The sequence below is a fragment of the Cervus elaphus genome, chromosome 30 (assembly GCF_910594005.1).
Source record: "Cervus elaphus chromosome 30, mCerEla1.1, whole genome shotgun sequence".
NCBI lineage: Eukaryota > Metazoa > Chordata > Mammalia > Artiodactyla > Cervidae > Cervus > Cervus elaphus.
The window spans coordinates 75,832,592-75,855,011 of record NC_057844.1 but is presented as its reverse complement, the minus strand read 5'-3'; the positions used below and the strand labels follow the sequence as shown (position 1 = coordinate 75,855,011).

General features: G+C 43.9%; 1 protein-coding gene and 1 non-coding gene across 5 annotated transcripts in view; both read right to left on the bottom strand.

Annotated features, from left to right (window-relative positions):
* The window catches only part of CLYBL (citramalyl-CoA lyase), a 229,665-nt gene that overhangs the window by 138,708 nt on the left and 68,537 nt on the right, over window positions 1-22,420 (bottom strand). The gene's annotated exons all lie outside the window — the stretch shown is intronic.
* On the bottom strand, window positions 18,087-18,159 carry TRNAE-CUC. Its single transcript has one exon. It is a non-coding gene; the product is annotated as a tRNA-Glu (tRNA).

Genomic DNA, 22,420 nt, shown 5'->3' with positions numbered 1-22,420 from the left:
ACTGGGACTCCAAGGTCTTAAAGACTTAATCTAAATGTCTGGCCACAATGATAAGGAAGAACAGGAGGTAATATCTGAGAGGGGGAAAGAGAGACAAAGAAATAAGTTTAAGAACCGCGATTTTAAGGAGTTGTGATTTTAGGAAGCGAAACTCTTTGTTTTGCTTCCCAACCCAAGAATCGAACCAGGGTCTCCTGAATTGCAGGTAGATTCTTTACCAACTGAGCTATCAGGGAAGCCCATACCTTGCATACAGTAGACGCTAATTAAACATATAAATGAGTAAAAAATGAATTTGTAAAAGCCCCACATCTTAAACTAGCTTTATATAAATATCTGCCCCTTAATCATTTAATAGTGATAATAATTATTTGTAAAGCATTTTAAAAAATAGAAGAGCAAGTGTAATTACACTGCTTACCTACTAACCAATGTACTCCGTTAATCACGCAAATGAAAACAGTGACTGACACAGTCAGGAAATTTCTGAGGAAGCCGATGTGTTTTTAAATATCTTTGCGTGAAATATAAAGCTGTCCTGTAGAAACTGAAGGGTTGTGGGTGAAGGTAATGAATGCCTCTTTGACTACACACTGTGTTTTTATATTTTAGCTCTATTTTTAAGCTCGCAAGATATTTATAGCACTGAGTTTATGGGTATGTTCTCAGAGATCAAGAACAGGGGGTACAAGTTTTATTTAAAACTCACTTAAAATAGCAAAGTTATAAAACAGTGATTCATTATCATAATCCTCCTGTGGACATAGATCAAAATACACAGGAAACTGATTTCTCTCTGAAAAGTGAAGAAAGAAAAGAACTCTTTAAAACACTGCTCTATAAAGCTGAAATCCTTAAAACAATTTGGTCTGAAAGATGTAGGCATCTTTACATAATATACTGCATCCTGAAAAGAGGGAAAAGAAAGAAAAAAAGGAATAGATACTCCCAGCAAAAAGAAAGCCCCAGCAGAATATACTGCAAAAATGCAAAGCTTCTGATACTGGTCATGCAAATATACATACACTTTCTATGTTTGAAAATGCATCAACCCCTTAGACTCCAACAGAGAAGCAAGTAAGTCACAGGTTCTACTGAAGAATGGAGTAGAGGTTCCTAAAATGCTAAAGCAATGTGAAACCGTTTCGGGGTGGAGTTTGGGGTGGAGTTTCCTTTTTAGCTAGAAAACAAAGAAGTCAGAAGTGACAGCGCAGGCCTTCTGACATCAGGCTCCCCCACGCCCCTCCCTCGGCATCGCACCATCTGTGTTTCCCTACACTCTGCACATTAGACACGTCCATTACTGCTCTCCTCCAACCTCTTCCCACCTCCCGGCCTCCATCTCTTCACACTTCCGGAACCAGTGCGCGGCCGCCTCCGTCATTCGTCACACTGAGAGCTGCAGTATTTCTGTTCTTTTGCTGGACTCATCAGTGGTTTGATGCTTTGAGGCATTCTTTCTTTTTCAAAAGCAAGCTGGAGAGGGACTTCCCTGGTGGTCCAGTGGTTAAGACTCCGAGCTCCCAGTACAGGGGGCTAGGGTTCGATCCCTGATCAGGGAGCTAGATCCCACATGCAGCAACTAAGATAGAAGATCCCATGGGCCACAACTAAGACCTTGGGCAGCCAAATAAAGTGAAAGTGAAAGTCGCTCAGTCCTGTCCAACTCTTCGTGACCCCATGGACTATACAGTCCACGGAATTCTCCAGGCCAGAAATCTGGAGTGGGTAGCCTTTTCCTTCTCCACGGGATCTTCCCAACCCAGGGATCGAACCCAGGTCTCCCACATTGCGGGCGGACTCTTTACCAGCTGAGCCAGAAGCGAAGCCCAGTAAATTTAGTAATTAATTTGAAAAAAGCAAGCTAGAGAGTCATTTATTCTGCTGTGAGGCTTTTTCATTTAAGTAATTAAAGTCACCTTCAGCTTATAAACATGGCTTGCTGGCACTATTTTGACCATGCCAATCCCTCTAACTTTTCTACCCACGTTCATGTTTCTTTACAGAGTGTGACCTGCCTACATTGACAAAGTACAGAATCCTCAATGCCCCTCCCTGAAGCCCTCCAGTGACACTCTCTGGGCCCCGGGGGGGGCCCCCCTCTCACACACAGGTGCTGGGTGGACTCCCTCCCAGCCATGGTTTCCACGGCCCTCCCCTCCGTGGTGTCTGCCCCTTGGTGTCCTGAAGAAGCATCTGGGGCTAGTGCGCTGATCCCCGCGGCCTCTGGGGCCCCTGTGCACCACTCTCAGAGGCAGCCCTGACCCTGAGTCTCACTGTCTCCACTTGGAGAGGGACCCACCTCGGCCCTCCTCTTGGGCCAGTTCAGCCAGTCCTAAGGAGAGACGAAGGGGAAGCATCAGTTCTTGAAGTGGCAGTCCCGGGTTCTGATTAGCAAAGAGGTCAGTAAGGCGGCCAAATGCTCTCTGCCCAGACTTGACCAGTAATGGGGCTGTCCCTGGTAAGGCCCATTTTCTGTGCCCGCTGGTGCCACTCTGTCCTTGCACTTGTAGGCTGTGGTGGTAATCATTTCATGGATTGTAATCCGTCAGGCTCCTCTGTCCATGGAATTCTCCAAGAATACCAGAGTGAGTAGCCATTCCGTTCTCCAGGGGATCAAACCCGGGGTCTCCTGCATTGCAGTCAGATCCTTTACCATCTGAGCCACCAGGGAAGCCTATTTCTACCACATCGGCTAGTCAAATTTTAAAAGGCGAACTCAGATGTTGAATAAAGCCCATTGACGCAGGAATGAAAGGCCTCAGCCACCCACCTGAGAGGCTGGTTTCCTGAGCACCCGCAGGTGCACCCTGCGATCCACGGCCAAGGTGACAAGCCTCGGAAAGATGGGCCTTAAAGCACCTGCCACCTCCAGCCAGGGGCTGGTCTGGGAACAGCACTAACAGTGTAACCCAGCCCTGACTGGGGGTGGCAGGCGGGACAGCCACACGCTTGAAATTCAAGGATGGGCCGAAAGTGGCCCAGGCTGTAATGCTCCTCCTCCTCTATTCCTAACCCGTATCCAGGCTTCCCCAGTGGCTCAGCGGTCAAGAGCTGAGCTCCTGCAAACCAGGAGCCACTGGAGACACAGGTTCCATCCCTGGGTCAGGAAGATCCTCTGGAGGAGGGCATGGCAACCCACTCCAGGATTCTTGCCTGGAGAATCCCATGGACAGAGGAGCCTGGCGGGCTACAGTCCACGGAGTCGCAAAGGTCAGACACGACTGAAGCAGCTTAGCACGCATGCAAACTGTATCCACAGACGAAAATCTCACTTTGCTAATTGACAGAGAAAGAAAAAGAACCTTTCAACAACTCGAGTGCCCCACCAGTGGGCCAAAGGCCACCTGTAATTTCTCTGGTCCCCTCTGGGGGAGGGAAGGAGTGATGATGTACCTGCTGGCCCCTCTTCCCATCTACATACATTTCCAAAGCTCATCAAACTCTGAAGATATTCAGCCCCAAACTGACCAAGTTGTCCAAAAGCACACACCTTACCAGATGGAACTATGCCTCAGAAAGACATTGATGGCTAGCACCACCAACCTCCACTTCCGGTGTCTTTTCCTTAAGCCTAATTGATACTCAAGCAGATGACTGACCAAGGAGTCTGAAAGGTCATGGAAGAAAGATTCAGTAGCTAACTTGTAAGCGGAGGCCCTTTTGGCTAAGATCACATATACATGATTTCCTTAGAAACAGCGGAATACACCTGCCAGTCACCAACAGTGTGTAAGGAACACAGCAGCATGCACAAACACCCTCCACCACTTAGGGCTCACATGTTTATAAGACAGGAGAAGTCAAGCAGAAACATTCTGCTCAGGGCTACCTGTTCTGAACTTATGATAAGAGAGAACGTTTAATGTACTCCTTAATCCTAAGCTACAGGAAGAAGACAACTGGATGGCCCTTACCACTATGCTTTCTCAAGCTCTAAAATAACAAGACCCCATAGAACTTCTGGTTCCATCACCTCATGGCAAATAGATGGAGATAAAGTGGAAACAGTGACAGATTTTATTTTCTTGGACTTCAAAATCACTGTGGATGGTGACTGCAACCATGAAATTAAAAGACACCAGCTCCTTGGAAGAAAAACTAGGACAAACCTCACTAAACAGCATATTAAAAAGCAGAGACATTACTTTGCCAATAAAGGTCTGTCTAGTCAAAGCTATGGTTTTTCCAGTAGTCATGTATGGATGCGAGAGCTGTACTGTAAAGAAGGCTAAGCATCAAAGAATTGATGCTTCTTAACTGTGGTGCTGGAGGACTCTTGAGAGTCCCTTGGATTACAAGGAGATCAAACCAGTCCATCCTAAAGGAAATCAACCCTGAATATTCAGTGGCAGGACTGATGCTGAAGCTGAAGCTCCAATACTTTGGCCACCTGATGTGAACAACTGACTCATTTGAAAAGACCCTGATGCTGGGTAAGATTGAAGGCAGGAGGAGAAGGGGACGACAGAGGATGAGATGGCTGGATGGCATCACCAACACAAGGGACATGAGTTTGAACAAATTCTGGGAAATGGTGAAGGACAGGAAAGCCTGGCGTGCTAAAGTCCATGGGGTTGCAAAGAGTGGCGCAAGACTTAGCAACTGAACAACAACAACATAGAACTTCCAGAACACACTCATCCAGAAAGTTTTCAGCATTACAAAGCAGAAGCGACAACTAATTGTCTTGGATATTTAAAAAAAATAAAAAAAATAAAAAACTGCTATTTTAAATTAAGTATTAAGAAAGACCCATATTACACTGAATGGGTTTTTAGAAACACTCACCAAACACAGTAAAAGCAGTATAATGGGATCTGTAATATTACTTCTAACATTCTCTGTAAATAAGGACCAAAAGGTGTCATTTTCTGTGAGATCTATTATAAAGTAAAAGGACAATTTTCTTCAGCAAGCACGTTGTACAGTTAGCTGTGGGAGAGTGAACTGGGGCTTTTTCAAGCCTCAATCTGTTACTAGGCCTGTGTTTCAGAGGGAATGATTCACTTGCTTGGTGGCCTACTCCTGATACTTTCTGGATCCCAGATCTGACCCAAGGGTGGTTTGGCAGAAGCTAAAACGCGCTTCTGTTGACTCTTTTTTTGCACTTGGTTTCAGAAGACAAGGTGCCCAGATGACCACAATCGTCCCATTTTACCAGTGACCTTCCACCCTGCCTGCCCTCTGATAAGACCTTTATCTGAAAAGAAGCTGTAGCCCTGGAAGAAATGTGGCTTGGTTTTGGTGAGAAATTAAGGCTGTGGCCTCTTCCTTCTCAGCAATCACCGTGCTGATTTTGGAAGATTTCTACTGTACAGAAATATTTCAAACAATTATGCTTTTTAAATCTGCAATTATGCTTCAAATAAGCAAATAAGGTGGGTATTCCCTGGATCTGGATTCCCTGGATTAAAGAAAAATCTTTGCGGTCTTTTCCACTGAATGAGGTTCTCAGTATACATCCTTGTTCTCTATCTGGTTGGGGCATAGAGAGGGAGTGAGCAGGTAATTTCCTGGCTCCTGAGTGTGCATGATGGGAATGGGATGCTGATGCTTGAGGCCCTGTGGGTACCTCAGGGTCCCCTATTTCTGGGGAATTAGGAGTGAGATTCCCTGAGGATTCCACATGGGACAAGCCCTGCTAGCCACTTTACCATATTCAGAGAACTTTGTTCACGCACCAAGCCCTGAGCTCCTGCCTTTCAGGAGGAAAAGTGCCAGCTTGTGTTCTTTCCATGACACCATTCTGCCTCTAGGGCTCTAGAGTTTCAAATCTAGAGAAATCCATCAGTCAAGCAACATCAGCATTCCAAGAGCTATGGTCAGGCTTGAGTAATCTACTCATAGACAGGCTGGTGGCTCAGACAGTAAAGAATCCGCCTGCAATGTGGGAGACCTGGGTTCAGTCCCTTGGTAGAGAAGATCCCCTGGAGGAGGGCACAGCAACCCAGCCCAGTATTCTTGCCTGGAGAATCCCTGCAGACAGAGGAGCCTGGCGGGCTACAGTCCATGGGGTCGCAAAGAGTCAGGCACGACTGAGCAGACAGCACAGACAGGCTTCAGAAAGAACACACTCACCCTCACAAGGAGTGTAAGCTTATGATAAAGAAAAACTAGGACACTTAAGGGTTTCCGGTATTTATAATAATCACTGTAGATATAAATAAAGAACCAATTACACTGATAATTATAATAATGTTGATACAATACTATGAGTCCAGCATAAAGCAGGAGTTTAATAAATACGTGATGAATGAACAGGTTTGTCTTTGGGTTCTTAATCTGGGAACAATACCAAAAAAAAAAAAAAAAAACGAGAGGGAGCTAACATCTTATTCATTTCAAAATAACAGTTTTTGGACTTCCCTGGTTGTCCAGTGGTTAAGATTTCACGCTTCCAATGCAGGGGGCACGGGTTCGATTCCTGACTGTGAACTAAGATCTCACAGGTCGCGTGGTGTGGCCAAAACAAAACAAACCCCAGATAACAATTTTTAAAACTCTTATGACTGGCTATTAACCATTAGCAGTATTGCAGCAATGATCATGAAACATACTCTAAAATTAGTTCTGAAATCTTGCCTTAACTTCTTTACATAAGCATATCTCACATATAAATTCATTGAAATAAGCCCAACTACCCCTTTTTCAAATGGAAAACCAAAAAACCAAGCAATTCTATCCCCCCAGACCCCAGACTCTCTTCTTAAGCCAGGACTGTTAACCTGTTGCCTTCATGAGCATGTGCAGTGGCTGAATTAACAGGACAGGAAGCAGCAGCCCTACGAACCGACTCGGTGTATCTAGTGAGTAAACCACAGAGAGGGGATTTAAACCATCACAACGATGTTCCCCTGGGAGCCTTTCCAGTCCATCAGAACCCAAATTCTAACTTTTCAATGGCGCTTAAATGCATGCACACCCAGACTTTGCATTTGCAATAAAGAAAATTGTATACCTTTCCAAAATCAGCTCATAAAATACAGTAAATACCTGATTGGGTTTTTAGCTAAATACATCCTAACCTGTTTCTGGATTGCAACAGCCAAGAGAGTGAATATCTGCCACTAGGTTTCTATAGCACAGAACTCAAAGGTCCCCTTGCAGCTCTGATGGCCTCTTGCAAACAAAGCTGGTAAATAAAAGAAAGCGGATGACAGGAGAATCCAGGTTCCTACCTGATCCTGACCAGCCAGCCCAGGGCAGAGCTTCAGCTCTCCCAGAGCAGCCTCGGGGAAAGCAAGCACTGGTCGCCCTTACTTGCCTCTTTCTTGCTTTTGTTTCCTTGGAGAGTCATGCCTGCAACTTCCCCAGGATGTGAGTTTCTGAGTCAGAGGCAGATCCAGTACCTTTAAGAGAGTTCACCGTGGTAAAGCACCATCGTACTTACTGTCGGTTCTCTCCTCTTACGTCAAGATTTCTTTCTGCCACCAACCCGACAGCAGGCTCTTCCCTGAGCCAAGATCTCAGATACCGGTCATGTTGAAAGGCTGGCCCTGCTCGACAAAGATTAGCGAGCTATCTGCAGCAGTCCCTTCTCTTCACCATAGCCAAGTAGGCCCGATAAATGCTAATACTCAGCATGACGCATCAAGAACTTTAAGCCTCCGCAATGGCTAAGCAGAAAGTATCACAAACTTACTGAAATTATCTGTGGCACAAAAGAAAAGAGAAGGAATTAATCAAAGTCTCTCTCTTAATGCAATGCTTGATTGAACTACCCCAATCCCTTTTTAAATAGGATACTGGTGGCAAGTGACCCTGATGGCAGGCCCTAGTGAGACACACAAGGAACACTTGTTCCATTTTTTTCTTTTATGACCTCATTAAGGAGGATTTTGAAGATTGTTCCTGAATATGAGAACAAAGTATCTTAAGACATCTCTAGCTTTTTATGTCTTTTAGCCTTTTACTGCTGGGATGGCCTTTAGGTCTGTGTTTATAACTAGGTACACTTATACTCACACTCATCTCCCCCTCCTAAAACAAGAATCAAGTAAGAGGATCTGGAGGAAAGGAGTCAGAGCTGTACATCTCTAGATGCAGAGATGCACTAGTTTCTTACACCAGAAAGTTTTGCCAAGACCAACTTGGGATCCACTCTTTTTTCATCTCCTCCGAGTTGGAGCTCCCATTAATTAGCCCTGGCGGCTGTTCCGAGGCTCTTATCAAGGGAGGGCGCAGACTGCCAAATCTGCTGGTGTGAAAATAGTCCACCGCCAGCAACATTTTTTCTGCGTGTTTGTTGACTCCACGCTTCACTTTAATACGGAAGATTATATTTTAAGATCAGAAACAAATAAACAGATTTACAACCGAAGGCTTGAAAGGCAAACAGCAAAAAAGCCAGCCAAGGACTGAGCCTAAATGTAGTATTTTTATTGACTTCTTAGAAACCAAATAACCTGGCATATTAGTGTGTGCATTCTGCAACAGACATTCAGCCCCATTGTACTACTTAGAAGAGAATAAAAAGAAACCCTACTGTTTGAAACCCAGCGGAACATCCCCACAACAGGGCACAACTGTTCCTCACGCATGAATGGGAAGGAGATGAAAGAAAAGATGGACTTCTGAGGTACAGCAAAAAACAAAGACAACAAAAGTGCTGATCATGAGGGAATGACACAACCCATTGCGGCAGAAAGGATGAGAGAAAGGAACTCAGACAATGGTGAGGACAGCTAAGTGACACGTAGGAGGATTGAAAAATCTACACAAGTGTCTTTTCTCTCCACCCTTGATGAAAAACAATTAAATGTTGGTACATCTGTCATAGAAAAGATCACTGAAACCTGTTACCATCACTATGGACGGTAAACTCAACTGCCCAAACTGTAACTCTCCAATTAAACGCTGCCACCTCTGTCTCTCACCCTTGCTAAAATGAAAAGTGTTCACTTCTACGATGCTTTACAACATCTGAATATGTTGAAACAGATGATAAAGGCTGAGGGGTACTGAAAATGTGTATGTATGCATGTATGTGCGCATAGAGGTTTAAAATACTCTATGTAAAAGATGGGCTTCAGGAATTGGTATATAAACTCAGCTTTTGTTTGTAAAATATTCTCTCCTTGACTCAGGTTATAGAGATATTTGCTCTAAATTTTGCATTGGTTTTCATCCAGTAGCAGCTCCAAATGTTTTGGGATTAAGTTTGTTTGTTCTCAAACCCCACTACCAAGAAGATATTGTTTGTAAATGCCTAATATGGACAAAGCTCACAATTGAATGCTACTTTTAGGTAAATGCTGTCATTTGTAATGGGATGGGAATAATTACTTTGGGATGTTTCTGTTTTTCTTAAGAAACAGAGGCATACCTGTCCACACTTCACTCATGTTGAGCCCTCCTGATAAAGTGTTCAGTGAGAAAATCCTATCAACCAAATATATTATCAATTAAAAAAAAAAACACCATGTGAAATTCTCACACGATGCTCATTGCTCCGGAAGTCCACCAGCCTGGGAAGTCACACTGTTTTTAAGTGAGCTCCTGAGCATTACTCCTTGCTTGATAACATGCAGCCCCTCACAAAACCCCAAAAGCAGTTATTGACCCTGTCAGGATGCCTGATTAATGGACAAACGCAGTAATTGATTAGCAAAGAAGTGTGAATTAAAAGGGGGCACAGCATCAATAACCAGCTTCTAACAAAAGTGGTTGACGTAAAATGTAAAACAAGAGCCCGCGGCTATATCTCATCAAAGGCACGCTTTTCTTAAAAAGGGGAGAGACTGAGAAGTAAACAGGCATAGTGTCCTGCGCCCTGTGATTCTTTAATCCTTCCTCTTGGTGAGGATGCTGTGTGGAGTGAGCAAGCAGTTTGGGAACTGCCTGTCCATCCACTTTCAGTCCACCTTCAGATGTCGAGCAGATGAGCCAGTTAACTGTTCCCATTGTCCCAAGACTTAAGAAAAAGCATGTAAGAAGTCCTATTCTCTCTTTATTTTGTTTACTGCGACCTCTCTTCACTTATGTCCTTAGAGAAAAATTAATTCTGCTTGCTCACGTGCCCCTGGAGAGACAGGCAACATTACTCACTAGAATGCTGCTTCCACCTGCTTCTGAGCATGAAAAATAAATTTATTTAGTCAGTCAGTCAGTCATCCAGCACCTGATACAGGCCAGTTATTCCTCTGAGCTGGGCGGTACAGAGATGAATAAGGTTTACGCAAGCTGAGTGAATGCAGACCCTGCTCCTGCTTAGAATGCACAGAAATATTGCATAACCTAAAGCAAAAGTTAAAGGGAACCCCCTGGTAGTCCTGGGTTCAATCCCCGGTTGGAGAACTAAGATCCCACAAGCTAAGAGGCACGGCCAAGAATAAATAAATACATAAAATAAAGCAAAGGTTTAATACATATCTCAGCATGAAACAGAAAGGAAATCTTCAAGTGCTGAAATAAAGCAAGAATTTCAGAGCTGGAGTTCCTGGAGCTGATGCTGTGTCTACAGAGGGCCATCAGCCCTGGAACAAAGACTAGAGGCTGGAGTGTCAACAGCCTTGCGGGACAGAAGACACCAACCTGGGCTTGTGCAAGGTGAGGGAACTGGACAAACTGTACCCCTTTAAAAGCAATCTAATCCACAAATAGGGAACTAGAACCCAGACAGCATATTGAAAAGTAGAGACATTACTTTGCCGACAAAGGTCTACATAGTCAAAGCTATGGTTTTTCAAGTAGCCATGTACAGATGTGAGAGTTGGACCATAAAGAAAGCTGAGCACCAAAGAATTGATGCTTTGGAACTGTGGTGTTGGAGAAAATGCTTGAGAATCCTTTGGACAGCAAGCTGATCAAACTAATCAATCCTAAAGGAAATCAGTCCTGAAATTCATTGGAAGGACTGATGCTAAAACTGAAGCTTCAATACTTTGGCCACCTGATACGAAGAACTGACTCTTTAGAAAAGACCCTGATGCAGGGAAAGATTGAAGGCAGGAGGAGAAGAGGATGACAGAGGACAAGATGATTGGATGGCATCACTGATTTGATGGATATGAGTTTGAGCACGCTCCGGGAGATGGTGAAGGACAGGGAAGCCTGGCATGCTGCAGACCATGGGATTGCAAAGAGTCAGACACGACTGAGCAACTGAACTGAACTGAGAAGAACTATGTCCACAAAGAAACAGCAAGATAGTCTGAGGTCTGGCTTGGGCTGTATGAAAATAAATAAAGCCTTTTATATGATCATCAAAACCACAAGCCTGTGTTAACAGCAAGTACAGGCATGAAGTTTATACCACCTAGATGGGTTTGAAGTCACAGACAGAGAAATTAAAATTAAAAACTTGAGTTCAAGACTCTAAAACAACTGAGTCTTAGTCTGCAGAAAAGAAATGCAAAGCAGTGCTGCAAGAATGTATCCACAGTCTGGAGTACATTAACTCCCAGAGGCAAAAACAATCCTGCTGCAGATGAGCTCACAGTAGATTCCGAGCCATGGAAGGAAATAAATCACCAGGAGGGAGGATCACTAAGCACAACATAAGGGTGAAGAGGTATCTGGCAAGAGTCCCTTGGACGGCAAGGAGATCCTACCAGTCCATCCTAAAGGAAATCAGTCCCGAATATTCATTGGAAGGACTGATGCTGAAGCTGAAACTCCAACACTTTGGCCACCTGATGGGAAGAACTGACTCATTGGAAAAGACCCTGATGCTGGGAAAGATTGAGGGTGGGAGGAGAAGGGGACAACAGAGGATGAGATGGTTGGATGGCATCACTGATGCGATGGATTTGAGTTTGAGTAGGCTCCGGGAGTTGGTGATGGACAGGGAAGCCTGGCGTGCTGCAGTCCATGGGGTTGCAAAGAGTAGGACACGACTGAGAGACTGAACTGGACTGAACTAGAAAAAAGTGAAAAACCTCAGTAGGAATACGAGATATATATTTGAAGTTATTAAAAGTGACACAGGAAGGAGCAGTAACAATTGAAAGACTGGGACAGTATTGGAAATAAAAATTAATTCAAAAGAATCAAATTTAGCACTTTTGAAAGAAAAAAATATAGTCACAAAATGAATAAGTAAAACAGTAGATTAGATATGCCTGAAAAAAGAATCAGTGAGTTCCAAGGTCACTTAACAGCCCATGAAAGAACAGCGTAGGAAAAGGGCAATGAAAGGGACCAGGAAAACTGGCAGAGTTTAGAAAAGCAACATGCCTGGAGAGATAACCCTCTCCTTTACCTCTCTCTCCTGCCTAGGTAAACATTCACAAATTCCCTCAAGTGCTGTGTTGACTTCGTAAGTCTCAATGACAAAGACCACTGACAAAAATGTGATGCAGTGTAAATAATAACAGCTTTATTATTCCCCCAGCTCCACTGGGGCAGAGAAAAGCAGCAGACGGTCCCCGGAAAGAACAAATGTTAGTACTGCCCAGTCCAGAATGCAACCCGCCACATTGCTCTGGGCCTCTGGAGGAGAAAAGGAGAAACACTGTCCAATCTTAAGTTTCTTAAAAACAAACACTCAAAGAAAAACCCAAGCCACCCATTTAGAGATAGTTAAGAATGAAGTTGGTTACAGAAATGCAGTAGGCTCTCTCCTCCAACTAGATCTTTCATCTTCATTTCATACAGATGCTCATCTGCATTTCTTTTTTATTGAAAGAACATACACATAAAAGCCTACAGATAAACTCCTACCTCTCGTTAAGAGTTTGGAATTGGGGCAATCTCTAGGAGTTAACAATTTATAAGGGATTGTGATCTTTCCAAAAAGAGAACAGTCAAGCTGAGAAGTTGAGAAGAAATGTGGGAAGAGAGAAAAGGAACTTTTCAGCTACAAATTTTTCGGAACAGACACAGGAGTGAAGGGCATGGAAATTTTCTTGAATACTTGTTCTTGCTAGGAATTTTTTGTTTTTTTTTGCATGCTCTTTCATGAGCCAGAAAGAAAAGGAAAAAAACTACAAGCTGAAAGGGAACAAATGGATTCCCCACTGGCCAGGAAATAGAGGCTGGTTCTCAGATCAGTGAGAGATGCAGTAGGCAGGGGATGACGTCAGCTGTATTCGCGAGCTGTGCTGTGCGCTACGAGCTAAGTTGTTTCAGGTGTGTCCACTCTGCAACCCCCATGGACTATAGGCCACCAGGCTCCTCCGTCCATGGGGTTCTCCAGGCAAGAATACTGAAGTGGGTTGCCATGCCCTCCTGGGGATCTTCCTGACCCAGGGATCGAACCCATGTCTCTTACATCTCCTGCATTGGCAGGCAGGTTCTTTATTACTAGTGCCACCTGGGAAGCCTAGAGTTGCAATAACAAAGTTCTACAAACTAAGTGGGTTACACATTTCTGGAGACCAGAAGTCTGCAATCAATTGGTGGGTGGCTGAGGATTTCTACATTGAGGTATTGCCATCGATGAAGTATTGATGAATTATTGCCATTGCCTGATGAAATATTGATGAAGTATTGCCATCGCCCAAAGCACTCATGTTTCCAGTAGAATCCTTAGGTCCACACGGTGTGTCTATGGGCTAAGTGGCACATGGCGGGGAACACATAGGCTGAGGAGTCTGACAGAACCTGTCTGGTGGTGGCAGACACAGACGTTGAGGATTTGTGTGTGCTCAGCTCTAAAGAAACAATTCTAAAATGATTTTTGAACATAAGGGAAATGATGAGTTTTGAGGAGCTAGCCTGGTAAAAATACAGCTTGGACAAGTACACACATCACGCAGATCTATCAACCCCCTAATTCAAGGTCAACCGTCATTTCAACAGCAACAAGATTAACTGCCATTACAAAGAGAACTTTTTTTTAGTAACTAGTGTTTCAAACTTCTAAATCTGTTTTATCATAGATCATATCATTGTAAACGATCTCTAAAAATCATTAATCCAAAAATCAAGGCCAAATCTCTCTCTAAAAAAGTCAACTCTGGCTTGCACTTAAGTACTCAAGTTCAACTGCATGTGCTGGGAAGAAAAAAGTTGGAAGGAAATACTTTAAATAGTATAATTTATGCCTGGTTCCGCCAGCCACTTAACTCACTAAGAACAAAGATGTAAATCTGCCTATGAAAGTCCCCCAGGTTCCCTGAGCCTCTCATCCTGTCTTGGGGGCTAAGTGTGATGCCTGGGTTTAAAACTGAATTGCAAAATATGTATTTTTCCAAGAGTCTGCCTCTAAATGTAGCCACCCTCCCCTCTGGCATTTAGCTGAAGGAATGGAGACCTGCTCCCGTGCTAGAGGGAAAAATAAATCTGGGTCAATTTAAAGACATTTTATTTAACATAACAGCACAAGAGATTTGAACTTGACTGTATATGACTATCACTTTTCCAACTGTTTTTAATGCCAAATACCCAAGAAAGGTGCAATTACTCCAAGTCACCTTTCACACAATGATACTGTATTGATAGGTTTTTCTCTCAGAAGTACAGGACATAGTCATCCAAAACTACTAAGAAACCAAAATCCATCTGCCATCTGCAGCCCCAGTGCGTCATCACCCACGAGAGCCTCATAATAGCTGGAGCCATTCAATGAGGGACCTCTCAGGATGAGACCTGGCAAGAGACCTGGAGGCTGGTTGACAAAGCTTTGAAATGGTTTTATATTTTCTGGGTGTATTTAGCCCAGGAGCACATTGTATATTTTCCAGTGGCTTTGTCTTCATTGTGTGTTATTCTTTTAATTGTGGTTAAATATACATAACATCGGCTTCCCTGGTGGCTCAGATGGTAAAGAATCTACCTGTAATGCAGGAAACTGGGATTTGATCCCTGGATCGGGAAGATCCCCTGGAGAAGGAAATGACAACCCACTCCAGGATTCTTGTCTGGAGAATCCCATGGACAGAGGAGCCTGGTGGGCTGTGGTCCATAGGACTGCAAAGAGTTGGACACGACTGAGCGACTTTCACTTTCATTCACATACATAACATACAATTTACCATTTTAATCATTTCTAGTTGTATGGTTCTGTGGCATTAAGAGCATTCTCATTGTTATGCGAACATTACCACCATTCACCTTCAGAACTTTTATCATCATTCCAAACTGAAACTCTGTACCTGTTAAACAGTGCTTCCCCATTCTCTGCCTCCTCCAGTCCCTGGTAACCATCATTCTATGTTCTGTTTCCATGAGTTTCACCACGTTTGTACCTCAGGTAAGAAGAATCATACAGTTTTTGTCCTTTTCCATCTGGCTTGTTTCACTTAGCATAATGTTTTCAAGGTTCATCTGTATTGTAGCCTCGGTCAGTATTTCCTTCCTTTTTAAGGCTAAATGATACTCTGTTGTACAGATGCACCACATTTTGTTTATCCATTCATTCATCAGTGGACACTTGTGTTGCTCCCACCTTTTGACTTATTGCAAATAATGCTGCTATTACCTGGGTGTGCAAATATCTGCTCAAGCCCCTGCTTTCAATTCTTTTGGGGATATTTGGGGATATACCCATAAGAGGAATTGCTGGATCATATGGAATTCCATGTTTAACCCCTTCATTGTATTTTTCTTACAGGTAATGTTGTAACCAGATGCGTCCTTGCAGCGTGTGCCAGGTGCAGTGTGTGGTGAGGTTTCTAAATGTCAATTTTTTAAAAGCTCTCAATGAGTAAATTAAGTTAAAAAAGCAAATTTAAAAGACAAATGTGATGAAAACACTGCCTAACACAGAACAGATAATCAATAAGTAGTTGCTGAATGAATGTGAAAGTGACTTTAAAATCTAACAAACCTGGGTTCAAGTGTTGGCTGCTATTTACCAGGGGTGTGACTGAGTCCTGCTTCACTCCTTTTGATAAAATGGGGATAATCTTGCACAGCTGCTGTTATGTGGTTGGAATTAAATGAGACACTCTATGTGAACTGGTGAGGATTCCCCATGTGCGCCAAGTGCTCCATAAAAGGCTGCTATCGTTATTGCTGCCATGAGTATTCATGACCTCTAGCTACTTATGGTCACAGAGATCATTTGGAGATTCGGTCTCTGCATCCCACCTCCCCCCACCAAGGGCACCCACGGCTGTCACTGAAGCACCTCTAAGCTTGCACCACGCTGGGCTGAAGTGACAACAGACACGGGCTTATGGATGTCTTACATCATCCTCCGCAGCATCACCGAAGCAGTGTCAACGTCCTCTGCACTCAGAAGGGAAAATACACACTCTGAAACCGACATCAACAAAGGAATCTTGACAATCAAGGTGAGAAAAAAAAATCTGACTTTCCCGTAATGAACAGTAAATCACTTATTTTCAAGTTCCTTCGTGCTGTGCTCAGAGACAAGAGAATATATTGACAAGATCCCACAAATACCTTCACACCGAAAAGAGTATTACAGTGTTGATTCTTGAGGCATAAACTGTATTACTGTGCAAATATACATCTGGGTTCGTGGAAACCTTGGTCGAAAGGCCATCCATAAAGTGCCAAAAGCCAGGACCAGCCATGTCTTCAAGCATCACAGTGTGAAGAGGAACATAAAGTCTTCTGCACCCTCAGCTGCTATGTAAAAGTTGTCTGTTGTGATTCCTTGTAGATGGGGGCTGTCAGAGCATTGAACAGGGGACTCTAGAGTTTACGACGCCAATCCAACGGATGGCAAGACTGTCACTCCTACACGGTGGGTCCTGTGCCCAACAAGGGGTGTTTACAAGTAGCCATTTAGCACCTTCCTTGCAGTATTTTTACACCACGCTCCTGCCTTTCCTGTGGAGAAGAGAAGCAAGGAGAAGACGCTTTCTCTTCAGTGCTGAAATTTAAAATTGGAAAATGTAATCACATGAGGATTGGGTTTTTTCTTTTTAATGGCGATGCTTAAAATCTCTTCTGTGTCAATGATGCAGGGGAAAAAAAATCTTACTCCTTAAAATGACTCTTTCATAGAACATCAGGGTTAGTTTGTGAGTGGCACGTTTTAAAAACATTTAATCAGTGATCTGAATATACGTCAACACCTTCTGGCGGCGTGCTATAAAACGTGAACCTTGTCAACAGCAACAGAAAAAGGTGACACTCTTGGGACACAGAGCTTTTATGCTGACACGCAGTAATAATATAATTTTAAAATTTATCATCTGTTTAGCTGCAAGCAACAACAATTAATCTTTTTGACAACTCATATAATGCTTTAAATAACACCTGGGAAGAAAAACAAGGCATTCTAATTTTTGCGTTCATTGTCTCCCAGGCCTTTGTAGCTACAAGTGCATATAAAACCACACACAATAAATTTTGTGATTAGGATTAAAATGTTAGCAAAAAGTATTTCCCTTGTCACCTCATGCCCCCCTTTGCCTCGGTTAATAAAATTACTTAACACAAGAACCGTAAGTGAGAGCAAGTCCCAGGGGAAGTGTGGGCCACCAAGGGTTCATTTCTGTCACGTCAAATGACATTTTATTCCCAAATCATTTAACCTACGACTTCACGTGACTACTTATAGCTTGAACGGAATTCTAGTGGGGGCCCAGAAATGACACTAATCCCTTTACTGGAAACTCCATCAGGGCCTGACAATCCCAAGCCCATCTGATACCAACAATTTAAAAACTACAGTCAGGCAAATTGTCTTCATAACGTTCAGAAGCAGGTGAACATATATGTGGTGTATGGTTTGGTCTTTTGCATGTCCTGTGAAGCTTCATGGAATTTAGATTAGACTACATTAACACCTTTAATTCATCTCTTTTCTATTATACATTAAATCAAAGCATTTTTCCTAATATACCTGCTGACCCAGTGCCCTGTTAACCCTGAGATTTGAAAGTCTGTGGGTTAAAGCAAAGGCAAAAACACCACCACAAAAGAGGGCTGATGTTACTCTCACTAGTAAATCACAAGCTTGTGACATTTGCAGGTGAAATGAAAAGTGAAGGTTGTTGCAAATCACCCCACTGTCCACACATCTCTTTTTTTAAAAAAGATATTTTTATTTATTTATTTGACTGTTGTTGCAAACCACTGCACTGTCTACACACCTCTTGCCTTTTTAAAAAAATATATTTATTTTTATTTATTTCTTTGGCTATGCTGGGTCTTAGTTGCAGCATGTAAGATCTTTAGTTGTGGTATGTGAACTCTTAGTTGTGGCATGTGGGATCTAGTTCCCTGACCAGGGATCGAACCTGGGCCCCCTGCATTGAGAGTGCAGAGTCTTAGCCACTGGACCACCAGGGAAGTCCCCACATATCTCTTTCAACCAGTCTTCCAAGACTCTGACTGTATCCATTCGACAGATGAGGAAACCAGAGTGCTGAAACTCTAATTCAAGGATTTGCGAAAGCCACATCCAAGGTGTTTTCTATTGTCACACACCCTAAACTACAGCCAAGACTCAAAAATAAGAAACTAGCTCCAAGAGCTTGGCCAAATGGGTCTGGACACTAGAGTAGAATGGCTTATGCTTTGGGAAAGTACCGGCAGCAGAAACACAGGAAAAATATGAGCTCTCCTGCAAAGCAGAGAGAAGACAGTGTCAGAGGAAGACGCAGGTCATGAGACCTAAGTGTGCACGTTTGTGAAAAACTAAGAGGGCTGAGTATGTACAGCTCTTTGTCTACAGGTATTTTGTTCTTTTGGGGTCTTCACTTTCATTCTTTTCTTTTTCCTTCTTTCCCAAGTCTAGGCCTCCTAGGAAGTGATCAAACTGATTTTTACCATGTGCCGTGTGTCTTTTATGCAGGTTAGGACTTGAGCCCTGGATTTTAGGGAAGCTCTAAGGGCTCAGTGGTAAAGATTCCACCTGCCAATGCAGGAAACACAAGAGACATGGGTTCCATCCTTGGGTTGGGAAGATCCCCTGGTGAAGGAAATGGCGACCTTCTCTAGTGTTCTTGCCTGGGAAATCCCATGGACAGAGGAGCCCGGCAGGCTACAGTCCACGGGACTGCAAAAGAGTGAGATACGACTTAGTGACTAAACAAGAAGTAGATTTTAATTCCAGTACTTTTTTTTCCTAATGAATGATCATTGTTACACGATTTTGGTGCCAGACTTCGATATGCCCCACAACTGGCTTTACATGCTTCTTAGAAAAAACTGCCAATTCTTTTTCAGAAAAAGATTTTTCAGCGGAGAGCCTGCCATTCTACACAGAATGTCAGACTTTCTCTAATGGCTATGCTGACTTGGGGACCGTTACTCTAAATGTATATTTGGAGCCTCTAAGCAAAAAAAACTTCATAAAGGCTTCCTTCATCCTTTAATTACTGATGAACTAATCCCCCATATGACATGTCTCCCTCTGTTCTGAGCTCTAACCAGCTGCTTGTATAGCATTTGAAACTGTAGCAGGAACTTCTAAACATGGACAGGTTATTTTGAAAGGGAGGATTCTGGGGTGAATTCTGGATCTATGAGGGGACCGTGGCACACCCAAGGCACTCCACTCTCACTGAGGGGACCAGGAAGCTGAGACAGAGGGCTTCAAGAATTTGCTGACATCTGTGCTCCTGATTTCCTGACTTCTGTCCAATTTCCTCCTGGTGCTTAACCATTTTCCTAGCCCTGAAAGGCATAAAAAGACTTTCCCACCAAGGATTTCTTTCCCCAACTATTAAAGTGGGGGGGTGGGGGGGAATCCCCCATACTGAATTAATTGATATACAAGTTTCCTTTCAACTATACCTAGTATTAATATTTAAGTCTCCGGCTTGAACCAGACCTCTCCAGCTAGTGGGAAAGGCACTGATGTCCTTTCCCAGTACATACACAGGAGAACAACTCTTAAAATGTGTTTAATTACAGGGAGCCCCTCACAGCATGGAACCAGAGCACTGGGATCTCAGAAAGCAATTTTCCATTTAGTCAGTGCTCCTCAGCTAATTAAAAAAAAACCCAAACGGGCCAGCAATCTGGACAAAGAAACAATGCACATTCCACGTGTTACAACCCAGGTAAAGGTACGTGTGAGCCTGAGTGGAGTGAGAGCCGCAGGAACCCAAAGGTGAAAAACAGCCCTTTATAGCAGTGGCCCTGACGGATGGGGACGTGCCTGGCTGGCGAATGACACGCCGCCCTCTCACTTCCTGACTGAGACACGCGAACACTCTGGCCATCTGTTGTATCTGCAGAGATCCCCAACTCAGAGGAGAAGAGAAACACACTTCAGTTGCAGCTGGAACACACATGCTTGCCAATGACATGGGCTTTTGGCACAGCCAGGATTTCAGGTTTGCGCCCTCAATGACTGGTTACTTTCCCCCCTCCTCTCCTGTTTAATCAGGTTCCCTGGGTCTTTGCAGGAATCTGTCTGGGGAGTGAGAGAGAGATAAGGGAGGGAGGGTACAGAGCAGCCACTGGCTTTCCAAGAGCTCAGTTCTCCTCTGACTATTGAAATGTCTCACGGAGGAAGGAAGGAGGTCCCAGAGACCTGGTGCAGGTTGCGCCCACCATAAATCCCGCTCAGCTTCCTTCCATTTACAGTTTATTGCATTAACATTTCTTTTGTGCTGGCTTCTGCTGGGAAGCTATTGTAAATTTGGGCAATTACAACTTTGGTTCCATCCGTCCCTCCCCTCCTCGGTAGGCACTGGAACATCAAAGGTGGCCCGTTCAGCAGAGGTTGGCTCTGTCTCTTAAATCCAACCTGAAATAGATGTTATTAGGAAGAGCAGGCTCTGGACAAAAGGTAGCAGGATGAATCATAAAGATGCTGCTCTGACCTTCTAAGAAAGTCTTAAAATAAGCTTTCTTAAACCCCGGGCACAAGCTGCCAAGTCAAAGCCCGGGCAGGCACTGGAGGGCCTCCTTGTCCAAATCCTCATAAAGCAGATGCATGAGTCGTGTCAGACAGCCACGGGCCCCTGAATGGCAAGGTTCTACCAGCCCGGCCTCTGCTTGCGCCTCAGCAGTGCTTAAAATAATTTCTCTTTCAAAGCACCTGCGTAAGCCAGAGTGGGTCCCCACTGCTGCTGTGCGGCTGAGGCAGCCTGGAGGAAGCCCAAGACCCTGGTGAGGGCCCCAGCAGATAAGGAGGGTCAGTAAGCAGCTGGAAAGCTTGATGGACAATAGGGAGGGGCTTCCATTCCTGACCAGCTGTCACTTGTTACAGGGAAGAGAGAGAGTAAGTGTGTGCATTTCAGGGGTGCTGGGGATTTCACTGGCCAGCTACAATCTCAAGAACTTTCTGAGAACCTACTGGGTCCCGTGGTGCATACCGAACTGGGGGGAGTGGGGTTCAAGGATGAACAGCAACAACCCTTGTCTCAAGAAACTTAAAAGCCAGTGGAAGCTGCAGGCCTGATGATATCTGACTATTAAGTTGCTTCCTAATGAGTTTCATAACATAGGCACAAAATGCCATGCATTCTAGTTCTTCAACATGTTAAAAACAGAGTTACTATATGACCCAGCGATTTTACTCATAGGTCTACCCAAGAGATATGAAAACATATGTCCACAATGTACACGAATGTTCACAGCAGCATTTTTCATAATCGCCAAAAAGTGGAAATAACCCACATATCTATGATGCATGGATGGATAAATAAAGTGCAGTATATTCCTTCAATGAGACATCATAAGAAGGAATGAAATATCAATTTATGCTACAAACAGGGAATGTAGTAGTGTTAGTTGCTCAGTCATGTCAGAGTCGTGACCCCATGAACTGTAGCCTGCCAGACCCCTCTGTCCATGGGATTCTCCAGGCAAGAATACTGGAGTGGATTGCTACTTCCTTCTCCAGGGGAATCTTCCCAACCCAGGGAAAGTCTCCCGCATTGCAGGCAGATTCTTCACTGTCTGAGCCCCCAGGGAAGCCCCACAACAGGGATGAACCTTGAAAACATTACGATAGAGAGAAAGCAGCCGGACACGAAAGGGCACAACCACACAATTATATGAAATGTCCAGAATAGGCAAATCTAAAGGTTGGGAAAGTGGATCCAGGGATTCTCAGGGAAGGGAAGAGGGGAATCTGACAGCTGATGGGTATAGGGTTTCTTCTCCGGCGAGGAAAACATTCTGGGATTAAGCAGCACTGATCATTGCACAACTCTGTGAATAGACTAAAAAACTGATTCATACATGTTAAGAGAGTGAATTTTATAGTATTTGAATGATATCTCAATAAAACTTCCCTCGTGGCTCAGACAGTAAAGAACCCACCTGCACCGCAGGAGACCCAGGTTCAATCCCTGGGTCTGGAAGGTACCCTGGAAAAGGGAATGGCTACCCACTCCCAGTATTCTTGCCTGGAGAACCCATGGACAGAGGAGCCTGGTGGGCTAAAATCCAAAGGGTCACAGAGAGTTGGACATGACTGAGAGACTAACACATTCATTTTCAATAAAACTTATTCTTTACTTTTTGGCTGCACCACGTAGCTTATGGGATCTCAGTTCCCCAACCAGGAATTGACCTCAGGCCCTCAGCAGAGAAAGCAGAGAGTCCTAACCACTGGACCACCGGAGAATTCGCAAATCTTATTTCAAAA